This window comes from Polypterus senegalus, chromosome 8 (genome assembly GCF_016835505.1).
Source record: "Polypterus senegalus isolate Bchr_013 chromosome 8, ASM1683550v1, whole genome shotgun sequence".
Taxonomy (NCBI): domain Eukaryota; kingdom Metazoa; phylum Chordata; class Cladistia; order Polypteriformes; family Polypteridae; genus Polypterus; species Polypterus senegalus.
This window is the reverse complement of record NC_053161.1, coordinates 36940694-36964553: the sequence shown is the minus strand read 5'-3', so window position 1 is coordinate 36964553 and position 23860 is coordinate 36940694. Positions and strand designations below refer to the sequence as shown.

The 23860-nt window shown below is 38.4% G+C and overlaps 1 protein-coding gene across 11 annotated transcripts in view; it reads right to left on the bottom strand.

Moving 5' to 3' along the window:
- The window catches only part of foxp2 (forkhead box P2), a 525031-nt gene that overhangs the window by 461138 nt on the left and 40033 nt on the right, over window positions 1-23860 (bottom strand). The window contains exon 1 of one of the 11 annotated variants that reach the window (XM_039760960.1): window positions 14047-14111. The exons of the other annotated variants lie outside the window; for them this stretch is intronic. The gene's annotated coding sequence lies outside the window, so the exon portion shown is untranslated. Of the gene's footprint in view, window positions 1-14046; window positions 14112-23860 lie in introns of those variants that run through there. 11 annotated transcript variants of the gene reach the window in all.

The following is a 23860-nucleotide window of genomic DNA, read 5'->3' as shown; positions in this document are numbered from 1 at the left end:
TTTTAACATTAAAAAAGTCTGAAAATAAGCACGTCTAAGATAAAACTGTCCAGGGCTTTTCCAACATTCTCTTTTAAGTTGATGAGAAAAAGCTGATGACCATCATGCTCTCTTAATATCGCCAGAAAAGAGCACAGTGGAACAGCCACCTGTGAGTTATACTGAAACCTGTGAAGATTTCTGCATTGTAAATGTTTTCTATTACTTTTACATTTTGCCTCCTAAGTCTGTTAAATGAATTAATTTGTGTATTGCACCGAATCTTTTGCACAGAATTTTTGCTTAATTATTAATGAACACTGATGTGGTAACCTGCCGATGAAGATATCTAGTAGACTGACTTTGAAAAACTTAAAACTACCAACGAACAAACAGATTTGTGTATTGTCAGTCCAGCTCAAAAATAAATGTTTAAATGTGCTGATGGCAACAACAAGCAGGAGTTTAACTTTAACTTACCAGTATTTAATGCTATGTGAGGTAAAACCATTATTTTATACTTTTTCAGCCAGTCTTCTCTTCAAGAAATACAAGCTGCCCATCTCCTACAATATTGGTAACATTTAAACTATACAAATAGGGCCCAATGATTTCCACGATGCAGAGAACATGGACGGAATCACAGAATTAACACATAAAAATTGATTTTAGATTTAAGAACAGAAATGTGGAATTTAGAGACTGAATGGGTGACTGTTACAAGACTTCCGAATATATTACATGATTGACTAAAGCTGTAGTTCTATCAACCAAATCCTATTTTCTAGCTTGTTGTTTATTGAAAGGACGCAATTCTTCATAGAAATCCATTTCATTCCTCTATGTGTGTGCATGTTTCTGTATGTTTTCTCATTAAAGTTACACAAGTTAGCCAGCTGCATGAGATAGGCGCAAATGTCAAAAGAGACTAGTATCAGATACCCAACTATGTGCAAAAAACTAAGAAACACAAGCTTAACTGCAAAATTGAGGGAACAACAATATCCCGGTGACTTTTACAAATCTGGAAAACTTCTCTGCAAGATTTTTCAATATAACAAACTGGAAACAGAAAGACAGTTGCAATGACCCATCTCAAGAACAAGGAGAAATTAAGATCAACGAGTGTTCTCCTTCAGGTAACAACAAGTTGCAAGTTTGTGGAGGACTTTGTGGCCATTTCTGCGGAGCCAGACATACTGCTCGAAAAAAAACGACGAAGATGAATCCTTTAAGCAGCGAGGCGAGCTGCCAGAAAAAAATGAAAGAAAACTTCAAACTCATTTACCCCTGGTCTCTGAACAACATATAGAAACTATTCTTTAAAAGATTCGTGGCAAGGAAATTTATATTGTAGTTGATGAAACTGCAGATAGCGGAGACCACAGTATTCTCAACATAGTGTTAGGTGAGTAAACATTTGGCTGTAAGGCAATTCTTTTATGTAGGTATTTTGAATTGTATCGGATTTACCAGAAGTCATTGAATCGAATAAATTACATTTAACCGGTATTAACAGTCTTTCCTGTAGAAAAATGTTATTAGTGAACGGCATTGGTTGTTAACGGGTTCCCTTTAGAAAATTAACATTTCTGGATTTAATAAACATTTTTCCTTGCAGCGAAAAGAAACCGATGGTCCACAATTTGACTTCGGTTATAAACTTGGCACATACAAACCTGGGCAGAAGAGCAGGCTTCTCCGCAAATGCAACAAGCCCTTAAAAGCATGGCTCATTTTCTTTTCTGTTCAATTCCCAGATTTAATATCTTCCAGATTAGTTAGCTTTTGCTTTATAATTTAAGATTAAAAATTTTAAAGTTTAAGAATCATCACAAATAATTTACATAATTACTAGTACTGAAGACCAGTATTTTCTGGCAGATCTTTATGGAGAGCTGCAACTTTTCCACCTTTTCACATGCAGTACTTCAATCCCTTCACAACAACCAGCTGAATCTTAATGACTTTTCGGAAGTGGCTACAGACAATACATCATACTGTCTGAAAACATACCACAAAGTTTTATAACGGGTTTTGCCTAACAGTGTGCATTCAATGTGCTTGTTTCACATTATCAGTTTGGTGTGAGAGACCTGGCAGTGCTATAAATATTTCAGTGAGGCTGCATCGCTAGTGATGTGGGTGAAGCATGCCTTATTTAAGAAGCCTGCCAGGAAAAGACGACGGATAACCTTCTCATTGAAAGGGATTGAGCTGACCGGGCCGCCCCACCAAGGTAGGAAAAACCAGGTGGAACAGCTGGTTTGAATCAGTACGGTACACCTCACTTAACATAGTTAGGTCCATAAATATTTGGACAGAGACAACTTTTTTCTAATTTTGGTTCTGTACATTACCACAATGAATTTTAAAAGAAACTCAGATGCAGAGTTTCAGCTTTAATTCAGTGGGTTGAACAAAAAGATTGCATAAAAATGCGAGGACACTAAAGCATTTTTTAAACACAATCCCTTCATTTCAGGGGCTCAAAAGTAATTGGACAATTGACTCAAAGCCTATTTCTTGGGCAGGTGTGGGCAAGTCCGTCGTTATGTCATTGTCAATTAAGCAGATAAAAGGCCTGAGGTCGATTTGAGGTGTGGTGCTTGCATGTGGAAGATTTTGCTGTGAACAGACAACATGCGGTCAAAGGAGCTCTCCATGCAGGTGAAAGAAGCCATCCTTAAGCTGCGAAAACAGAAAAAACCCATATGAGAAATTGCTACAATATTATGAGTGGCAAAATCTACACTTTGGTACATCCTGAGAAAGAAAGCAAGCACTGGTGAACTCAGCAATGCAAAAAGACCTGGGGCCTCATGTATAACGCCGTGCGTAGAACTCGCACTATAACATGGCGTAAGCACAAAAGCCGAAATGTGTTTACGCACAGAAAAATCCAGATGCAGGAATCTGTGCGTACTCCAACTTCCACGTTCTTCCGCTACATAAATCCCGGTCAGCGTGAAAACTAACGCTCGTGCACGCATTATGTAACGCCCCAAATCCTCCCAGAATTACGCCTATTTGAATATGCAAATCAATATAAATCGCCCTTAAGCGCAGCCTTCTGTGAAAAGACAATGGGAAAAGCACGGGGGAAAATATAAGAATTTCAGTGAATACCAAGTGGAGGCAAATGAAAAACATACTATTTGTTCAAATAAGCCGTGGTATAATCAACAAAAGGAAGTTGATCGAGTGACATAGCGTGTTGGAGAAACTTGAAAGCTCACATTCACAAATCGCTGGGGCGGAAATAAAAAGAAGTCACATATCAAAGTAAGCGTGAAAAGCCGAGTTGTAAGCCCACTGTCTGAGTGTCATATGAAAGCTTATTAGGGTACAGAGAAAAAGGCACACAGTGGGGAAAAAGCACAAAATGTCAACTTCAATCTCGACATTTCCACTTTAATCACGTAGTTTATTTTGTCATTAAAGTAGAACATCATAAACTTCATCTTAAAATCGTTTAATTAACCAGTTTCTCAAATCACATCGTAATTAAAGTAGCACGTTAAATGCTTTGTTTTGTATTTGATCTTCTATGTGCTCTGTGTGTGTGAATCACTACTTGCTTTTTAAACCGGCTCTCTTCCTCCAACTGGACACAGAATCAATTACATTCGTAATATTACAGTTCTCTGAATAACTAAAATACTGAGATGTATACGTGACATCATTTTCATGATGATAGGAGTTAAAGCACGTTATTAAACATGTGTTTCACTTCGATGAAATAATTTATTGCAGCAGTACAATCAGGGGCGGCTCTAGGCTTGTGGTGGCACTGGGCAGAGGAAGAATCGGTGGCTCCTTCGCCCGCCCGTCAGTAAGGTAGCTTATGCACAGTGGATGGCTGCATAGCAGCCTCGTGCTCATGACACAAGCATTTAACTTTTGCCGAAATTTGTCGCTGTGTTTTTAGCTGTGTGGTTATTTTCTCTTTCTGTTTTATATTCAATATATATTGGCGTAGCCGTCACTGCAGTCAGTGCTTTTCTTTACCCAAGTAACCGATCGCCATACAATCAGCTCTGTAATAGACGTTAAGCCATCTGTAAGCTTAGCGCCGATTCTTCAAAACATTTAAAAGAACATTGAAATGTCTTCGTAGTACATGTTTAATTATTCTATCCTTAACAAAACATATTTTGCTGAATTTCACCTTATAAATGATATCGTTTCTGTTTCTGAACCGCGAGGTCCGTACAGGAAAGGCTTTAAAACATTTTGCAGTGGCTGAGACAGCGTGTCCTTGAAGCTGTATACCGATAATACCTTTTCCGATCAGCTGCTGCTGTGATTCACACTCAGATACAGTGATATAAATACTCTGAGTGGTGCAGTGAGAGAAATATTGAAAAAGATGATCTGCTGTGGCAACTCCTAACAAGAGGAGCTGAAAGAAGAAGAAGAAGAAGTGAGAGTAACAACGCTAAAGCAGTTATGGTATTTGGAATACTATGGCTGTTCCCTCTACCATTATATTGTTACAAGTTAATTACAATCAGATGCATTACACTAATAAACAATTTGCGGTTAGTTTCGTTGTATTTATAAAGCCGTGTCAGGAAAATAAGGTGTAACCACACAGGAAGAGTAGCACTGCTTTGACGCTGGGTGCCGCCAGTCTGCAAAACCGAGCGGAGAACTTGCGTATGACAAGGTATGAGGTACCGTGGAAAAGTGCGTGGATTTACGCCAAGTGTAGGTTTTATACATCGCGATTTGAACGTGGAAAAGTTCTTACGCAACATTTCTGTGCGTACGCACCATTTATACATGAGGCCCCTGGACGTCCACAGAAGACAACAGTGGTGGATGATCGCAGAATCATTTCCATGGTGAAGAGAAACCCTTTCACAACAGCCAACCAAGTGAACAACACTCTCCAGGGGGTAGGCGTATCGATATCCAAGTCTACCATAAAGAGAAGACTGCATGAAAGTAAATACAGAGGGTGCACTCATAAGCCTCAAGAACAGAAAGGCTAGATTGCTAAAGAACATCTGAAAAAGACAGCACAGTTCTGGAAAAACGTTCTTTGGACAGATGAAACCAAGATCAACCTCCATCAGAATGATGGCAAGAAAAAAAAAAGTGGAACAGCTCATTATCCAAAGCATACCATATCATCTGTAAAACACGGTGGAGGCAGTGCGATGGCTTCGGCGTGTATGGCTGCCAGTGGCACTGTGACACTAGTGTTTATTGATGATGTGACACAGGACAGAAGCAGCAGAATGAATTATGAGGTGTTCAGAGACATACTGTCTGCTCAAATCCAGCTAAAAGCAGTCAAATTGATTGGGTGGTGTTTCATGATATAGATGGACAATGACCCAAAACATATAGCCAAAGCAACCCAGGAGTTTATTAAAGCAAAGAAGTGGAAAATTCTTGAATGGCCAAGTTAGTCACCTGATCTTAACCCAATTGAGCATGCATTTCACTTGTTGAAGACTAAACTTCAGACGGAAAGGCCCACAAACAAACAGCAACTGAAAGCCGCTGCAGTAAAGGCCTGGCAGAGCATTAAAAAGGAGGAAACCCAGCATCTGGTGATGTCCATGAGTTCAAGACTTCAGGCTGTCATTACCAGCAAAGAGTTTTCAACCAAGTATTAGAAATCAACATTTTATTTCCAGTTATTTAATTTGTCCAATTACTTTTGAGCCCCTGAAATGAAGGTGTTGTGTTAAAAAATGCTTTAGTTGCCTCACATTTTTATGCAATCTTTTGGTTTAACCCACTGAATTAAAGCTGAAAGTCTGCACTTCAACTGCATCTAAGTGGTTTCATTTAAAATTCATTGTGGTAATGTACAGAACCAAAATTAGAAAAACGTTGTCTCTGTCCAAATATTTATGGACCGAACTGTATTTCACCTCCACAAAGAGTTCTTTCTGACTGAGAAAACATGAGCTCAAGCTGTAACAAATATCCTAAAGCTGAGGAAATATTAAAGACCCTAAAAGTGAAGTTAACCATCTCCGAGATCTGCATCAAACTAGTCACAACTCTTACATTTCTGTAGGGCATTCATTGTCCTACTTCAGTCTCAGCATACAACATCATGAAGGATTGGGTTCCTACCTGATGAACAGAACTGCAAAAATCTATGGCTTTGCTGCCAAAACTGATGAGCTGTTGAATCAGACGGGCGTGCAACAGTGCTTGACCACCTGCACAATGCAATACACCTGGCCTTTGCCAAGTTTTCAGAATATCCATCCTGCGAAGGAGGTATACAAGCTGGTCAGAGTGTTTGATCATAAGAAGGTACCTGCTATGGAAAAACACACTGAAGGATACACAAAACTGAAACTTCTGATAAACCCATCAGCAGAGCAAATTGAAGAGTTGACAGCATATTTACAATGTGCTTCAAAATGAGGGACTCTCTTCTTCTGCAGAGCTAGCCAATTACTGAAAGGGTGCCAGACAGCGTTTTTTCAAGGGTGACAGAGATAGTGTTGCCCTTCATACACTTCCCAGTCAACTCAGTTGACTGTGGGAGGAGCTTTAGTAAAGAAGACTTTCCTCACAGACAAGAGATTCACTCAGTGAGTGAAACACCAAGCACCTCACAATTATGTACTTCAATAGAGATGTGTGTCTGGGATGGAAATAAACCAAAATAGCATAGCTCCAAGTTAAAACAAATTGTACTGATTAAGGGCATTATAATGTAATGACTATTAATTTGCTGAATTCAGAGGTTTAAATGTACAAATTACATATTTTTAGTTCTAATATACTTTAAATTTTTCAATCATGCCTTGAACTTTTAATTTATTTATAATTTATGCCCTGAACCTCTAGCCATTATGTTTAGGTACATCAAAGGTACAGTTCTACCTCAAACTTTGCCATGCATTAATCACCGCCTTTCCTAAACAAAATAAGGACTTATTACAATGGTGCATCACACAGACGAATTTCACTTCTGAATAATGATAAGATACTCTCAAAAGGATGGAGAAAGTCCTGCCTTTGGTAATATCACAAGATCAAACTGGATTTATCAAGGGTCGACATTTATCTTCCAATCTTCGACGCCTGTTTAATGTAATATACTCGCCAACAAAGTCAAACACCCCAGAAATACTATTATCATGCAGAAAAAAAGCATTTGACATGATTGAATGGAAATACCTTTTCACTACATTAGAGAAATTTGGGTTTGGCCAGAACATTGGTGTATGGATCAAACTACTGAATACAAACTGAAGCTTCTGGATTGGTATCAACATTTGTTTAGACTACTTTAAACTAGAACGTGGTACCAGAGAAGAATGCCACTTGTCATCACTGCTATTTGCAATCACCATTGAACCACTGGCGGTTCTCTGTCGAAATGCTGATCAGATAAAGGGGATTGTCAGAGGACTGGAACAGAAAATTTCTCTATATGCAGATGATATGGTACTGTATATACCAGACCCACAAAATTCTGTACCTGCAGTCTTAACAGCACTTAAAAAAGTTCCAAAAGATCTCTGGTCTCCGAATTAATCTGAATAAAAGTGTACTCTTTCCAGTGAACTCTCAAGCGTATTAGATTAGACACCCTACCTTTTATCATTGTAGATCAGTTTAAATATCTAGGGGTAAACATCACAAATAAACACAAAGCTCTTTATCAACAAAACTTCGTCATCTGTATGGAAAAAATTAAGCAAGACTTGCATAGATGATCAACCCTCCATCTCACTCTAGCTGGAAGAATTAACATTGTTAAGATGAATATTCTTCCTGAGCAGTTTTATTTCAAAACATTCCAATAAACATCTATAAATCATTTTTTAAGAAATTAGATTCAACAATAACCCAATTTTTTTAGAACTCAAAACATCCACGTATCCAAAGAGCAACCCTACAAAAGACCTAAGGCAGAAGGTGGCATGGCTCTACCCAACTTTCAGTTTTATTACTGGGCAGCAAACATACAAGCTAAAAAAACCTGGACACAAATAGATGAACATACACAGGCCTGGTCCGCAATAGATATAAAATCTTGCAGTACTTCTTTATATTCCCTGCTCTGTGCCCCAATAAATGCAGGTTATGGGCAATATACTAATAACCCAATTGTGCTCCACTCACTAAGAATATGGAACGAATATAGAAAGCATTTTAAGATGGAGAAGCACCTCCACTATCTGTGGCACCTCTGCAAGAGAACCACCTCTTTGAACCCTCACAAACATACACAGTTTTTAATATCTGGGAAAAAAATTGGGATTGCTTAGAGATTTTATTTAGACAACATCTTTGCATCCTATGAATAATTACATTTCAAATTTAACATTTCAGCTACATGTTTCTTTCACGATCTTCAAATTAGGAACTTTGCTAAACAGAACCTGCCCGATTTTCCTCATCTTGCACCCTCGTCCATGCTGGAAAAAATATTGCTCAATTTCAAGGACTTGGACACCATCTCTGCAATATATAAAATTATTTTATAGTCCCTCCGTTTCAAAGATTCAAGAGGACAATGGGAAAAAGATCTCTTAATCAATATAATCAGAAAAAGAGTGAAAAGTAGCAATACAGAAAATTCACTTGAGCTCCATATGCGCAAAGCATATAATTATTCAACTCAAAATTATATATCAAGCACATCTGTCTCACCTAAAACTGTCCAAAATGTTTCCAGGGCAAGATATAACCTGCGAACGCTGCAATCAAGTCCCAGCCTCACTGGATCACATGTTTTGGGCCTGCACCAAATGAACATCATTTTGGACAAAAATTTTGAATTACCTTTCAGACAGCCTTGGTGTCACAATCCCTCCTAACTAATTAACAGCTGTGTTTGGTGTTCTTCCAGATGGGTTTAAAGTGGAGAAGTACAAACTAACTGTGATTGCATTCACTACACTTCTGGCACGCAGACTTATTTTGCTAAACTGGAAGAATCCTAACTCACCTCTTTTAAGTCAGTGGGAAACAGATGTGTTATACTATTTGAAATTGAAAAAAAAAATCAAAATATTCAATTAGAGGATCTGTAGAGATTTTTTTCAAAACAAGGCAGGATCTAATCAATAGTTTTAGAATAAGCTCACCGAGGAAGCAATTATCTCCGCATTTCATTTTCTTTTCCATTCATCTCTATTGGCCTATTAAACTCATCAATTTAGGTATGTTTACAAGCCTTAAGTTTTACCCCTTTGGCCATGCTCTCTCTCAGGGGTAGGGGTCGACCTGTTCTCAATCCTATTTTTTGTAAAAACTGATCAATTTGTATGGTAGGATTACAATAAAATTAATATAAAAAAAAAAAATTAAAAAAATAAAAATGGCTTATTCTAATGCATATCATTTGTGTATTGGTTTTTGATTTCTATTGATCCAGTAATATAGTCGAGTTTCTGTAAAATAGTACTTGTTCATTGTTATACGTTGATGAAATACAAAAGACAGACATTTTTTGTGCAAGACTGCTTTCATGTTTTAATAAGTTTTCTACAAAAAAAAAAAAAAACAACAGTTGTGCTAGTGTGCAGTTTCGCTATTCTTTCTTTTATTGTAGTTGTTGCTACTACTTGCAGAAAGAAAAAAAAAAAAAAAGCCAAAATTCTAAAACCCAAAACAAGAAAAAATAAAAATTTTATAGGGCCTTATATAACAAATCTTATTAAGCCACTTTATGACAAATATACCTAAGACGCTTTTTTCATGATGTCTATGAATAATATGTAAAATGGACTTTTCAAACATATGTCAAATGTATCTTAATGTGAAAAAAAAACAAAAGCTCAATTATTTGGTCTTGTTTCAACTTGTTTGACATCAAATTACATTAATAAGTCCACTGTTAAAAATTAAAAAATAATGTAAAAATTTTAAAAATCAATTACAAAATAAATGTACAATTTTTTTTTTTTATAAATTAACTAGTTCAATGCTTACAATGCGTCTAGTTTTTATTTCTTCTCGCTAGAGTTACTCGGGTATTTTTCACCCCGATATCCTCAGATTTTTTAATTCTTTATATTAAATTTAATAAATATTCAAATATAGCATACAACTATGTCTAATTGAATTATTTAAGCAAAATTAGGTTAAATCAAGTAATCTGGGGAAAAAAATGTTTTGGTAAATTGTTTACAAAATCGTTTGTAGCTACCCTAAGCCACACTATAAAATAAAAAACGCTTAAATAATTTCAAAATTCTTTGACAAATTATAAACAGGCACAACCATGGAGTTCTCTCTTCATTCATATTCAAGACAGTATTCTTTTTTGTTTCTCACTTTAATGGATCAAAAAAACCTGTCGTCATTTCTGCTCACCAGTTACTCCAGTTTTATGTAAAGCTTTATGCCACAATCCATGAACTAAGCATTAAGTACTACTAAACTACTACTCACTATCTCCCCAAAGTTAGCAGAAAAATAAATTATATTGTCATAAAAAAGTTAAGGCTACTAGTAAAAGATTAATTATTTATACAACAGACAAAGTCATACATATTGATTTTTTTTTTTTAAAAATGGAGAGGTGATTTACATGTCAGAAAGTTATATATTTAGAATTTTATATTAAGCTTCAAAATAAAGGTATTTTCTGACTAAGATTCCATTCAAGGTATGTTAGTCTAAAAACCCTTACACCCATATATTTATTTTTTTTAATCCTCTTAAAATTGAGAGAGATGGATAAATACTCATCCTAGATGTTGTGAATACAGTTGCAAGGTTATTCTTTCCTAAAAACCTAGAGCACTATAAAACCAAAAAAAAGCCTATTACTGGAAGCAGTAACTCATACTTAAAGACTAAGGTTAAAAAAATTGTACAAATTAACCATTTCTGTAACCATTAAAATGTAGCAATACCAACTTCTGGTATAACTTCATGCTTCATTCAAATGGGGCAATGTCAGCAAAGCAAGCATTTTTTTCTTTTTCCCCCCCAGTACAATAAAAACCACTGATGAGCTGAGCAGGGCACACACAGACAATACTTGTATAAAGCAGCCCATTCATCATTAAAATTCTTGCTAATCATTGGCAAGGTTTAACTTTTTGAAAAGCCAGCCTACTAAATATCTTAAGTAGGTTACTACATTAGTTTAGCATGCACATTACTCAACACTAGAATCCCTGAAGCATATGAAAAGACTTGTAAACCCGGGCCACCTTAAATTCCTTCACACCTCTCCATTAGTGTCTTTTGTTTTGCAAATGTGTTGATCAGCACAAGCAGCCTGCTATTCCATCCCCCCCCACTGCTGCAACTCAACTTGGGGAAAAAAGTGCGTTTATCCAGGTGTGTGGTGCCTAGAGTTTTATTGGCCAAATAATGTATTGTGATTTGGAAAACACGCATTTCATGTGTCCCGTGTCTACAACTTTGGTAAATGTACAAAAATTGATGAAATGATGATGAAGATGAAAGAAGATGAAGATGAAGAGTGAGGCAAGAAATATTGAACACATACCTACAACAGAAACTTTTCATGTTATACTACTAATGACAAAATTTTGACATGGAGTATTAATGTATCAAGACTGAAATCCAAACATCAAACACTTTCATAAAAAGGTGCACGTATAACAAAACAAGTGCGCTTTTATTCAAGATCATAACCGAAGAAAAAGAAATTGGGTTAGGGTACGAAGCGTACATGACCTCTTGGGTGTTGCAGTGGTAAGAACTGCAGTCTCATAATCAAGAGATTGCCGGTTTGATTCTGGACGCTTCCCAGAATTACCGTTTTGAGTAGTGAGCTGCTCTTATTACTATTATAGAATAAAACCATACATTAAATCCAAGTCTGTAACAGCTGGTGTACATTTATGGTACTTGTAAAGGTTAGCTTAGTTTTGTTTTTTTTCTCTTAGTCACATTCACGCTCCCCCTGATCGGACACTGTCGTTTTCAAATAAAGACGTGCTATAATAGAGGTGAACTCAGATGAGGATGCTACATCAGAGAAAGATAACAGAAGCCATCCCCGCAACAAACGTCCATTAACACACAAGTACAGCGCAGCTGCACCAGATGTAAAAAGCAAATGTTGGCACTGTTTGGATGCAGCAACAGGTTGGATATCATTCTGCCAATCAATCTGACAAACACGTGTCCTTTTGTTACTCTCAATCAGAGATAGTAATTCTGCTTTCTGAGTGTCAGTTCATCCCCAAATAGTGGCCTCAGTCTGGGGGAAAACTGCAGACGTGACCAGGACTGCGTGGTGGTCGTACCACTCCTTTAAAAGGCGAACATGCAAAAACTGTACCAGTTTGTTGCCCGTGAATCCTGCATTTCCAATTCACTGGGGACATACGCTCTTCTATTACTGCCAGTCCTTACCATCAGCTCAAAATTTACGCGAATCGAACAGAATCAACACCAGCACACAATCCCCTTTCTTAAAATTGCGGAGTTTACTTGTCCTTTTAAAATAACTTTTTGTGCCTCCTAATCACGCTTCTGATGTTCCACTGCAATAGCGGACAATCTGGAAACCTGTTCTTGCAGCAAAATAACTCTGTTAAAAAATTTCCCACCATGGGGTGTCTCGAGAGTCCCAATCCATTGTTCCCAAAAAATATCTAACATCCCACGTGGTTGGCAGCCAAATAACAGTTTGAAAAGGCTCAACCTGGTGGATGCTTGCGGGGTCTCTCGGACAGCAAACAGGGAGAAAGGCACTACTGTATCCCAAGAGGCTGCGTCATCTTGGGCCACCCACCAAATCATGTTTTAAGGTTATTAAAATTGTTCAGTCAGGACATTCATCTGCGGATGATAAACCGTGGCGTGCAACTGCTTAATTGCAAAACTTTCGCATAGCTAATTCATGATACCGATACAAGACATAAAGGGCATGCCTTGATCAGTCAAAATCTCACAAGGGATACCAACATGTATGAACATTTCCGAGAGAGCTTTTGCAATAGCCCAGGCATCCACCTGCCGCAGCATGGCTACATCTGGGTATCTTGTGGTGTAACAGGCTAATATGAGCATAAACTGAAAGCCACTTTTACTCGTGGGATGCGGATCAACAATATCTAATCCCACCCTCTCAAAGGGGACATCTAAAATAGGCATCGGTACAAGGGGTGCCTTGGTGGTTGTGTGAGGAGAAAACTATTTAACAGTCGGGACAGGCCTTACAGAATTGCTCAACATCCCGGCCCATATTCATCCAATAAAAGCATTTCAAAATGCGTTCCCTCATGTTTTCCGCACAGAGATGACCCCCCAATAAAGTGACTATGAGCAATTTTTAAAACATTCTCCCTATGTCCACTTGGCACCACTAGCTGCTCGATCCACCCACCACCCATGCAATCAGAACTCACCCGTTACAGGAAACTATTCTTGATTAAAAAAATGTGGGGTTTTAAAGTTTGGGTCCTCTCTCTCCAGATAGTAAGACTCCTTAGCGAGGTGGGCTTGTTTTAATGTGAAATCCAAGGTGCTATCAGTGTGTTGCAGGCGAGCAAACTGTCTAAATGCAGCCACTGCATCCTCGGTGTCCGATGTAGCATCACGCTCACCTCCCACAACTATTTTGTTTTTGTCTGGGTCTAAATTGGGTGTCTGGTCTGGGAAAGCTGTTGCTGCCAGCTGTTCCGGGTCTTCACTGGAGGATTCAACCCAAACTTGCTCAACAACTCCAGTTCAATTTCAAGCCCTGTTCCTTGACTGGCATTGTCTGCAGCAAGCCCCTCTCTATCCACTGCTGGGGGAGGCACTCTACATGTGGCCAAGACCCATATGAAGAGGGCATGTCTATTAAGAGTGACCAGGGTGAGGAGTCCAATATGGTAGTCCAAACGTTAAAGCTCTTCCTTTTAAATTTCAGAGGGAGTAATACAGTCTTGTATGTTTTCATGTCCTCATGGATGAAGCGGATGTGCACTTGCTCTGTAGTCTTATAAAGGGGTCTGCCAGAGTGAGTCACTGTGGACAACACAGTGGTCACTTACCAGAGTCCAACAGTGCCGAGACTTCCCACCCAACCTGTGCAATGGAGACCTTAAAATAGTCTTCCTTTAACATCTTGGGGGAAACTTGCAAGCCGCATACCTGGGCCAGACCGATGGTCATGGTTTGCGCAGGTGGGAGATGGCCCTCCCAAGCCAGATGTCCTGGTTCATCACAGCAAAAGCAGCTACATTCAGTCCTCACTATGATGTTCCCACGATGGCGTCTTCCACTCATGGTGCTGGCGACCCTAAACGTCTGTACCAGCTCGATCGAAGTCTGCAGGTCAGGTCTAGGAGCAAGTGGATGTCGTTAAAAAGCAATTCAACAAGGCTCTCGTCTATCCCTGGAAGGACTGCATCAATAGCAAGCTACTCCACAATGCGCTCTAAGGTGTCTCTGCGGATCCATCTTTGAATCAGGTCCACTAAACCCTGGATCTGTCCTTGTATAGGGCAGTCCAGATCAATATGCCACAGAAACAGACTGCCTTGGCCACCAGGCTCACGGCAGTACTGAAGAGGATCTGTTGCTTTAGGAAGTCATAATTAATCAAGCCTTCCAGGAGGCAGGCTTCACATGACCTGTAAGGCCTCCCTAGTTAAAAACAGGGCCACAATAGCTGGCCAGGCCCTTGCAGTCCCAGCGCATCAAAGTTGCCGTGCGCTCAAACCAGAATAGGAAATACTCAGGGTCGTCCGAGGGAGCAATCTTCACCAGCACATCCCTGGGGAGCGTGAAGACTGTAGTGCCCGCAGGAGCCTCATTTTGCTCCGCTGGTATCGGGATATTATATGCCTCTTGGGGTGCCACTGGAGCAAGACCCCACTTTTGGTATCATGTGATGCACAAGTTGTTGTCTTGCACCACAAAAACGAGGCCAGAGTCTTCGTCATTTAGCAAAATCAGCTTTATTTCACTGGAGACAGGAACAGCACAGTTATTTATTGTAGCAAAATGTACCACTCTCCTATATGCAGACACAGAAAAAACAGGCCAAGTTATACCGTTCCCTGCATTTATAATATTCCTTGCATCACCCATTGGTGACAGGCAATTATTGCATGGCCGTGATCAGCTCCTAGTTGTTTCTGCAGCGGTATACTTCGGTGCAGCGACCCTGCAGTTGCCTTGGCAACAGACAAGCAGTCTTCCACAGATGCTGCAATCGTGCTTCACCGTGTTGTCCCATTGGGTGGGGGATCCCAAAAGTTCAGAAACCTTACAAAATTTACGCACACACACACACACGCGTTTAAAAAAAGTGAACAAAGTGAAATATTTATAGCAGTCTATGTCTACTTTATTCTTTTACAAGAAGTAAAGCAACTGAATATTAAATCTACTCAAAAACATAGCAGTGTTGACATTTTTCTCTTCATACTCAAACTGAACTAATATTGCTTCTGATAAATGCTGCACATCTGCACTGAATCAAGACAACCAACTTCTGACACCTACTAACAGGTATTTCAGCCCAGAACGAATGAATGAACTGCATTCCACAGTTCCTGTGAATTTTTCGGTTTTGCTTCAAATACTATATATTTAATGTCACTCTACAAGGTCTGAATGGAGTTGATTGCGGACAGGGGATTGAGCTGGCCACTCCATTAACTTAATCTTTTTTTGCCTGGAACCATGATGTTGCTCGCTTACTCATGTGTTCGGGTCATTATCTTGTTGAAACATCCATTTCAGGGGCATTTCCTCTTCAGTATATGGCAAAACAATTTCTTCCAAGTATTTTGCTATATTCATACAGATCCATGATCCCCGATATTTGATAAATAGGCCTAACACTGTAGTATGAAAAACTTCTCCATACCAATGTTTCACAATCCTTGATCATTCTGGAGGTGATAACTGGCTGAATCTTTGTCATTCCGACTATTCTTTGATCCATTTTAATAGCAGTTGCTCACTTTCTTCTGCATTTTAGGTTTTTGTTGCCATTTTAAAGTATTTAAGATCATTTTAGCTGAGCATCCTATACATTTGCTACACTTCATTATACATTTTTCCCTCTCCAATCAACTTGCATTGTTCCTCAAAACAATGTTTGGAATGGCCCGTTTTATTTAGCAATTCAGAAGTAAATATGTTTTATAATAATATGTGAAACTGTTTCTTCCCTTCTTCCTTAACAGACATTTAATGACACCTGTTTTTTCAAAGAATGAATGAGTTCTCTAAACTCCACACTGCAATTATTTTGAACACACCCCTTTTAAACAAGCTGCGTACATGTCAAAGTTGGGTCTGTTTTTCTACTACACTACTTCATCAATAAGTAAATTACTTGCTATGCAGCAATAATCACTACTACTAACAGTGGTTCATCAAGTTATCAATGAGGTTGTACTGCCACTTTGTTTAAAAAACAATGTAGTTTTTTTTTCAGACCACAAAAGATGCCAGTTAAGAGTCGAATGTTGCCAGCCTGGAATACATATCTGGCAAAGAGTGAATATGCAATTCTGCCCAATATAAAGCGAGCAAATGCTCAACAAAAGTACAGAGCACAGTAACATGCCACAATGTAATGTGGAGCAACTCGCAGGGACAATTAGTCAATTAATACTTTTTTTTTTTTTCCTTTTTGAGTCAATTAGGGACATGCATCAAATAATTATAGCAGCTCTAATACAAACTGACATTTTTGATGAATTTAATGCACCTCCAGAAATTCTCTGGGAAATATTTGAAACTTATCTAAAAGAACAAATAAACTCTTACAATTGATTTTTGTGTCAGAGATGGTACAAAGAAATACATGGAAAATAATCTGCCACATCCTTAGAACTCAACAAGAATGCAAGATTCATTCCTAAACTATGTGTGAAGTGGGCAGAGACAACCTCCGTGTACAAAGTGTCAATTTCTGCCCCCCGAAAAAAAAACACAAAAACAAAAGTTTAGGCTACACATGTTAAGATTATGGAAAAGGTTCTTGCAAACCAAAAAGAAAAAGTTCTTCTTTCATTTAATTCATAAGCTAAAACTGAATATTAAAATTTCAAAAGAGCCCATTTAATCTCTGAATCCATTAAAAGAACTTGGTAGAAATTAATTGTTTAACTCACCTGCCCTACTACACATTTTATGAAAACCTAAAATTATGTATGAAACAAACTATTACGCTCTAGCCAATAAGCTTCAATTTATGCAAATATTAATTATGGTCATTTTGTTTTTAAACGCAGAATTACACAGAATTACACAGAAGTGTCCTTTGTTGTTAATTTAATATGGCATCATAACTGACCTTCACCATATTATAATTTGCTTTGGATAAAACATCTGCAAAGAAAATTAATGTAAATTTACTTAGGCAAACAAAACAGAGTCTGGGAGTAAGGGAAGACATTCAATAAAAAGAAACCTATGCTCTAGATCTGCAAAAACGTACAGGAGTTCTGTGAACCATCAGTCATAATGTCTTGTATCCACTGTATATACAGGAGAAATTAGCAGCAATCAATGAACAGCCCGAATTTGACACAATACTGATTGTGCACGGATATGAGCTCATCCAAACTAGAAAGCAGATGTTCCACTGTCCATCAAGATAGTAACTAAACATCTCTGCTTAATGCCTACAGTGTTGCAATTGTCACCGTGAACGTAGTTGTGTGCATTAAACAGAACATAGTAATATTACCGTTCTTCCTTTAATTTTATTACCAACATGAGTAAACATCAAGCTGTATTTTTATGATTATCACGTGCAGAGGTTTGTTAGTTGTCCCAAGGTCACATTTTTTAAAAAGACTGAAGATGATCTACAAGCAGAAATAAATTATATTCCATTAAGCAAAAATTGTGAACTTTTCCCGACACTTAAAAAGATACAGATTGAAACAAGAAGTTATTCTTACCTGTAGACATTCTTTGGCTTTTGAAAAGGTTTATCATACCACTTCAGAAAACGCTTAAAACAATATTTCACAGTCATAATTAAAGAACCAAAAAAGAAAATTTAAAACTTACTGACCAAAATGAATGAGGCAGAAGGTAGAAAAGCTTACAAATTTTAACTCACTAAAAATTTATTGTAAGCAATCATTTACAAAATGTCATTAGTTAACTTTGAAGACTATTTTCCTAAAAATCAGAACTCAAGAGAATGGTTTTTTGTAAGTTCTGCATACATTTGATCTCTGTGAACAAGTAAAGATTGATCTATTTCCAACTGAAGAAGATATGTTGTCTGAAAACACTAGCAAACTAGGTCTACTTGATAATTTAAAAAAAAAACTAAAAAAAACACCCTAGTGAATGTGGGCGTTTAAGTACGTACGCATTCAGCACCCTAGTTTGCTTCTACAGGTCATGCTTATTTGAATGTAGGTTTTTCGAATGTCACTGCAATGAAAACAATATGTCAAGATAAGCTAATTATGACATCGACAATAAGGCTACTTTTAACAAACCTCATACCAAATATTGACAATTACAATGTCATAAAATGTCTGTCATACAATGGCAGCACATTTATCATGTAATATAGGTTAGAAACACTTTTCATTATTATTACACATTTTTGCATGTGCAGTATATTATAAACAAAAATGTCCTCATTTAAATTACTGAAACATAAAACAAATACACATACATATGCAGAAACTGAGAATAAAACAAATTCTGATGCACAAGGTTAGATAAACTGGCAACCAGTGTTAAATGTGTTATGAGAAAATGAAAACACTTTATCTTGTAGACAGTAGTTTGCAACTATACAAAGGGTATAAAAGTACACGTCTAGCTACAAAATTGTGCATCTATAGTACCATCAATAATTTTATCTTTCAGTTACAATCATTGTAGTTGCATGTTACTGTAAAATATTGCTTGTTGTAAGCACACACTATCAAGTGCAATATTTTATTAACAAGAGCTATCTAGATTTGCATCTCTTATGTCTGCTATTCTAGTTTTTTTCTATATAGCTAGTAACAGTGCCTGGTTCAAAAAACTTAATTAGCCTTTGACATCAACCATTCTGACTGGTAAGATGTCTTCTTGTATCCTCATACACATGAGTGGAGTGTTGTGTCATAATTGAAGCCGACAGCTGATTCTATTATTTTTGAAGTCATCCGGAAGGCTCACCAAATTGTCTGTGCTGATGCTTTGCACCTTTTCTTCTATCAAAAAGATAGAAATGCGTTGTAAACAGTAATAAACCTTTGTTATTATTAATTCATAGTCTCCTGTGTATTTGAGGGATTGGAGGGGGTGTCATGCTCCTTCAAAGTTTGTTTTAAATCTGCACGTGGCGAATTCTGCATGCATAGGCATGCCCCTCATTCTCTTATACCGACTGTGGCACTCAAAGATTGATCTGCAGTTTGGCAAAAAAAACCTTGAAAAAACTTTCTGGTTAATGAGTTATAGCATTGCATTTATCAGCTTGAGTTATGGTTTTAGCATCTTGGTTCTAGCAACAACTTGTATTTGCTTAATGACTTTTAACATTTCTCAGACAGACAGTTTTACTGTCCAGTATTTGATAATGTCAGGCTTGTTTAAAAGCATCTTCGCAGTTGCTCACAAACCCTGATGACGACTGGCAATTCAAAGACTTCAGTTACAACTAAAAAGGTAGGTGGACTTACTCTATGCAGCAGTTTAGCCAAGCACTTTGGATACTTGCAATTGACACAATTAACATTTTAAAAATCATAACTGCTTATTATAATACAATAGCAAAAATACCCGCGCGTCGCAGCAGAGAAGTAGTGTGTTAAAGAAGTAATGAAAAAGAAAAGGAAACATTTTGAAAATAACGTAACATGATTGTCAATGTAATTGTTTTGTCACTGTTGTGAGTGATGAGTGTTGCTGTCATATATACAGGGTGGGCCATTTATATGGATAACCCTTAATAAAATGGGAATGGTTGGTGATATTAACTTCCTGTTTGTGGCACATTAGTATATGTGAGGGGGGAAACTTTTCAAGATGGGTGGTGACCATGGTGGCCATTTTGAAGTCGGCCATTTTGGATCCAACATTTGTTTTTTCAATAGGAAGAGGGTCATGTGACACATCAAACTTCTTGGGAATTTTACAAGAAAAACAATGGTGTGCTTGGTTTTAACGTAACTTTATTCTTTCGTGAGTTATTTACAAGTTTCTGACCACTTATAAAATGTGTTTAATGTGCTGCCCATTGTGTTGGATTGTCAATGCAACACTCTTCTCCCACTCTTCACACACGGATAGCAACACCGCAGGAGAAATGCTAGCACAGGCTTCCAGTATCCGTATTTTCGGGTGCTGCACATCTCGTATCTTCACAGCATAGACAATTGCCTTCAGATGACCTTGGTTTTAACGTAACTTTATTCTTTCATGAGTTATTTACAAGTTACACTTTGTTTACAGCCATTGACATGTCGCAGAGGTTAACACGTGAGAAGCAGATAGAAATTGTGTTGATGTCTGGTGAACACAGTAATCGGGTCATTGCAGCAGATTTCAATGCAAGACACCCTACGAGACCACCCATCTCCCATGCTACAGTTAGCAAACTGCTTGCTAAGTTTTGTGAAACTGGTTCAGTGTTGGATTTGCCAAAATATGGATGCATGAAAACTGTCACTAATGAAGAAACATCAGTGGCTGTCCTAGCTTCATTCAGCGAGAGCTCACAGCGTAGCACTTGGCGCATGTCACTGGAGAGTGGCATTAGTCGAACATCCCTTCGGCGGATATTAGCCACTCACAAATGGCACCCTTACAAACTCCAGTTACTGCAGCATCTCAACGAGGATGACCCAGATCGGCGCACTGAATTTGCAGAATGGGAAAAACAAAAATTGGAACAGGACCCTCAGTTTACGCAGAAGATTTTGTTCAGTGATGAGGCAACCTTTTATGTGAATGGTGAAGTTAACAAACAAAACCACCGCTATTGGTCTGACACTAACCCACATTGGATAGATCCCTCCAAGACTGTTGGAACAAAAAAATTGATGGTATGGTGTGGTATATGGGGTACAAAGATAGTGGGGCCATTCTTCATCAATGGAAACCTTAAGGCCACTGGATATGCGAAATTGCTACATGATGATGCGTTTCCCTCTTTATGCACTGAAGCTGACACGTTCCCAGAGTTTTTCCAGCAAGATGGCGCACCATCACATTATCTGTGTCAGGTCCGAACATTCCTAGATGAACAGTTTCCTGGAAAGTGGATTGGTCATCGTGGGCCAGTTGAATGGCCCCCAAGGTCTCCCGATCTGACCCCGTGGGACTTATCTTTGGGGTCATCTGAAGGCAATTGTCTATGCTGTGAAGATACAAGATGTGCAGCACCTGAAACTACGGATACTGGAAGCCTGTGCTAGCATTTCTCAGGCGGTGTTGCTATCAGTGTGTGAAGAGTGGGAGAAGAGGGTTGCATTGACAATCCAACACAATGGGCAGCACATTGAACACGTTTTATAAGTGGTCAGAAACTTGTAAATAACTCATGAAAGAATAAAAGTTACGTTAAAACCAAGCACAGATTTTTCTTGTGAAATTCCCAAAAAGTTTGATGTGTCACATGACCCTCTTCCTATTGAAAAAACAAACGTTGGATCCAAAATGGCCACCACCCATCTTGAAAAGTGTAATATATATATATATATATATATATATATAGTCTATTATAGTATATGGACGAAAAAATAGGTTCCAGTTATGACCGTTACGCATTCAATTTCGAAATTAAACCTGCCCAACTTTTGCAAGTAAGCTGTAAGGAATTAACCTGCCAAATTTCAGCCTTCTACCTACACGGGAACTTGGAGAATTAGTGATGAGTCAGTGAGTGAGAGTCAGTCAGTCAGTGAGGGCTTTGCCTTTTATTATAGATTACAAACTTCATAAGCAGAGATAACATGTTATTTACAGTGCATCACTTTTTCCACATTTTGTTATGTTACAGCCTTATTCCAAAATAGATTCATTTTTTTCCTCAGAATTCTACACACAACACCCCATAATGACAATGTGAAAAAGTTTACTTGAGGTTTTTGCAAATTTATTAAAAATAAAAAAAACTGAGAAATCACATGTACGCAAGTATTCACAGCCTTTGCTAAATATTTTGTCGATGCACCTTTGGCAGCAATTACAGCCTCAAGTCTTTTTGAATATGATGACACAAGCTTGGCACACCTATCCTTGGCCAGTTTCGCCCATTCCTCTTTGCAGCACCTCTCAAGCTCCATCAGGTTGGATGGGAACTGTCGGTGCACAGCAATTTTAAGATCTCTCCAGAAATTTTCAATCGGATTCAAGTCTGGGCCACTAAAGGTCATTCACAGAGTTGTCCTGAAGCCACTCCTTTGATATCCTGGGTGTGTGGTTAGGGTCGTTGTCCTGCTGAAAGATAAACCGTCGCCCCAGTCTGAGGTCAAAAGCGCTCTGGAGCAGGTTTTCATCCAGGATGTCTCTGTACATTGTTGCAGTCATCTTTCCCTTTATCCTGACTAGTCTCCCAGTTCCTGCCGCTGAAAAACATCCCTACTGCATGATGCTGCCACCACAATGCTTCACTGTAGGGATGGTATTGGCCTCGTGATGAGTGGTGCCTAGATTCCTCCAAACGTGATGCCTGGCATTCACACCAAAGAGTTCAATCTTTGTCTCAGAATTTTGTTTCTCATGGTCTGAGAGTCCTTCCGGTGCCTTTTGGCAAACTCCAGGTGGGCTGCCATGTGCCTTTTACGAAGGAGTGGCTTCCATCTGGCCACTCTACCATATAAGCCTGATTGGTGGATTGCTGCAGAGATGGTTGTCCTTCTGGAAGGTTCTCCTCTCTCCACAAGGGACCTCTAGAGCTCTGACAGAGTGACCATCGGGTTCTTGGTCACCTCCCTGACCAAGACTCTTCTCCTCAGCCAGCACTAGTAAGAGTCCTGGGGCCTCATGTAGAACGCCGTGCGTAGAATTCGCACTATAGCATGACATAAGCACAAAAGCCAAAATGTGCTTACGTGCAGAACAATCCAGATGCAGGAATTTGTGCGTACTCCTACATCAAAGTTCTTCCGCTCCATAAATCCCGGTCAGCGTGAAAACTAACGCATGTGCCTTCTGTCCCGCCCCAATTCCTCCCAGAGTTACGCCTCTTTGAATATGCAAATCAATATAAATAGCCCTTAAGCTCAGCATTCTGTGAAAAGACAATGGGAATTTCAGTGAACACCAAGTGGAGGCAAATAAAAACGTACTATTTGTTGATCTAAACAGTGATATAAACAACATAAAGGAAGCTGATCGACTGACATAGCATGTCGGAGAAACTCAAAAGCTCAAGTTCAAATTCGCACACAGTGTCCAAAATAAAAGTTGGCACATATCAAAGTCGCTGTGAAAAGGCGAGTTGTAGCCCACCGTTTGAGCTTATTAGGGTACAGACAAAAAAAAAGGCACACAGTGGGGAAAGCACGAAATGTCAACTTTAATCTCGAAAATTTCCACTTTAATCACGTAGTTTATTTTGTCATTAAAGTAGATCATAAACTTAATCATAAATTCATTTAATTTACTAGTTTCTCAAATCCCATTGCAACTAAAGTAGCACATTAAATGCTTTGTTTTGTATTTGATCTTCAATGTGCTGGGTGTGTGTGAATCACTACGTGCTTCCGTTTTCTCTTTCTCCGACAAGACACAGAAACCATTACCATTTGTGATAATACAGCCCTCTGAATAATTTACAATACTGAGATGTATACGCGATATCATTTCCATGATTACTGGAATGAAAGCATGTTATTAAACATAGGAACACAATGGAGCAGTGATTGTTCATATCTCACACAAGATGCTGCTGCGCCATGCGCGACCTTAGATGAAATAATTTATCGTAGCAGTACTGTCTCTTTCAAATGTACTAACCTTCAATTCCTGT